This window comes from Penaeus vannamei, chromosome 4 (genome assembly GCF_042767895.1).
Source record: "Penaeus vannamei isolate JL-2024 chromosome 4, ASM4276789v1, whole genome shotgun sequence".
Lineage (NCBI taxonomy): Eukaryota > Metazoa > Arthropoda > Malacostraca > Decapoda > Penaeidae > Penaeus > Penaeus vannamei.
The window spans coordinates 31,894,668-31,897,053 of NC_091552.1; the positions used below are offsets into that span (position 1 = coordinate 31,894,668).

A 2,386-nucleotide genomic window follows, 5' to 3' on the forward strand; every position below is an offset into this window, starting at 1 on the left:
AAGTATTAGTAGTGATTGTGGTAATAGAAATAATAGTAATGATGATGATGATGTTAATAACAATGAAAACAGTAATAAAAATGATATTTGTGATAATGATAATAATAATGATAATAATAATAATAATAATAATAATAATAATAATAATAATAATAATAATAATAATAATAATAATAATAATAATAATAATGGCAATAATGATAATACCAATAATGCTGCTGCTGATGATGATGATGATAATAATGATAATAAAGATAATGACAATAATAATAATGACAAAAATAATGATAGTACTGATGAAGACGAGGAAAATAATGAGAATAATAATAATGATAAAAATGATGATAATTTAAATAATAATTATATTAATGATATCAATAATAACAATTGTAATGATACTGATGCTGATAATAATGATGGCAATAGTACTAATAATCTTTTAAAAATGATAATAATGGTAATAATAATTAAGGTGTTTTTTCTTTCTAAATCTCTCATTTTCCCATTCTCTCTCTTTCTCTTTCTCTCTCTCCTTTTATCCCTTTTTCACACTTACTCTTTCTTCTCACATCAGCATTTTATTTCATTCACTGTGTACCTTATTATCCTAATACATGTCATTATAAAGAATTCTGACTGCTCATCAAGTGCCCAGACCCGGGATCGAACCGGGGACCTTTAGATCTTCAGTCTAACGCTCTCCCAACTGAGCTACCTAGGCTTAGAAACTACTAATATATATGTCAAATTGGTCTTTACGCACTAAGCATTGGAAGAAAAAACTCGGTTCAAATCTGTCAATAAGAAGTCAACGGGAATTCGCCGTATTGTCTGAAAGATAAAAAGTCCTATGCTTTCATTTTTTGTTTGTTTGTTTGTTTGTTTTGTCTCATTCTCTCTCTCTCTCTCTCTCTCTCTCTCTCTCTCTCTCTCTCTCTCTCTCTCTCTCTCTTTCACTCCCTCTCTTTCTCTCTTTTTTTAAGGTGCTATAGTAATGTGCCAGTAATGTACCAGTAATGTACATAATATAAATAAGGTAAACTATACCTATGTACGTATAAGTTTGTACATTAGAGAAATAGTTCGAAACATAATGTTTATCGACCAGTTTCTCTTTCTTTCAGTCTTATTCTCTTTGCGAATCTTTCCTTCACAGTTGCCAGAAATAAAACTTGAAACTAGTAAACAGAATCACAGTCACTTTTCCGTCTCACTTCAGCTATTTATTTAGTTTACTGTGTGTGCCTTAATAACCCCAATACATACCGTTATAAAGAATAGTGACTGCCTCTCAGCTGCCCAGACCCGGGATCGAACCGGGGACCTTTAGATCTTCAGTCTAACGCTCTCCCAACTGAGCTACCTAGGCTTAGAAATTACTAATATATTTGACAAATTTGTCTTTACGTACTAATCATTGGGAAAAATCCGATCTCAATTTAATTCTGTCAATAAGGAGACAACAGGAATTCACCGTGTTGCCTAAAAGATAAAAAGTCCTAGTGTTTCAAATTCTTTTTCTAAATCTTTCTCTCTCTCTCTCTCTCTCTCTCTCTCTCTCTCTCTCTCTCTCTCTCTCTCTCTCTCTCTCTCTCTCTCTCTATCTATCTATCTATCTATCTATCTATCTATCTCTTCCCACCCTCCCTCGCTTTCGATGGAAAATATAAATCCAAATCTCTTAGGAACATTCACTGCCAAGTTATGATCATGATATCCAAAACAAAATAACAAGACTGCAAGGTGTGAATCAGTTCCTTGTAGATATGATATGCAGTCTGGTGTATAAGATTTGATAATTAATTACATTCTATTGTAAATGGAATGCAATACAGTATTAGTTGTTTATTTCAGCAAAGATGTTACGGTTGAGCATTTATTATATTTTGTGTGCTTGAATATATGCTAAAGTTTGTTTATAGTTTCAACTTTTAGAAAGCCTGTAGCAACGTATTATAGAAAGCAACATACACATCCTTATATACATCATTTATAAGCGAAAGAAAGAAGGGAGAGAGAGAAAGAGAGAGTCAGTCAACCAAAAACAGCGCTGATAAGGTTTTGGCAAGAGAAATAAATGAGAAAAGATTCATCATAAAGCATTCAAATTCGCTAACTTAACATTTTGTGGCTTAAGATGGAATTCTTGATGGAGTTTGGGATCAGAGATGGATGGGATACGATCCACAATATAGTGTGTTTTCCCACGTTCATTTTTGCATCACACATATCCATTTATACGCCCACACACGGACACACGCACACACACACACATATACATACGTATGTACTTAAATACAAACATGTGCAACAGTGGAATCAATTATCTTAATGACATTTGCAATTACACAGAATATAACATTGCCTATTGTTCTTACTCTGCTTC

The 2,386-nt window shown here is 32.5% G+C and overlaps 2 non-coding genes across 2 annotated transcripts; both read right to left on the bottom strand.

Annotated features, from left to right (window-relative positions):
- Window positions 1–648: 648 nt before the first annotated feature.
- On the bottom strand, window positions 649–721 carry TRNAF-GAA (transfer RNA phenylalanine (anticodon GAA)). The gene has a single exon. It is a non-coding gene; the product is annotated as a tRNA-Phe (tRNA).
- A 575-nt stretch (window positions 722–1,296) lies between these two features.
- TRNAF-GAA (transfer RNA phenylalanine (anticodon GAA)) lies at window positions 1,297–1,369 on the bottom strand. The gene has a single exon. It is a non-coding gene; the product is annotated as a tRNA-Phe (tRNA).
- Window positions 1,370–2,386: the final 1,017 nt, after the last annotated feature.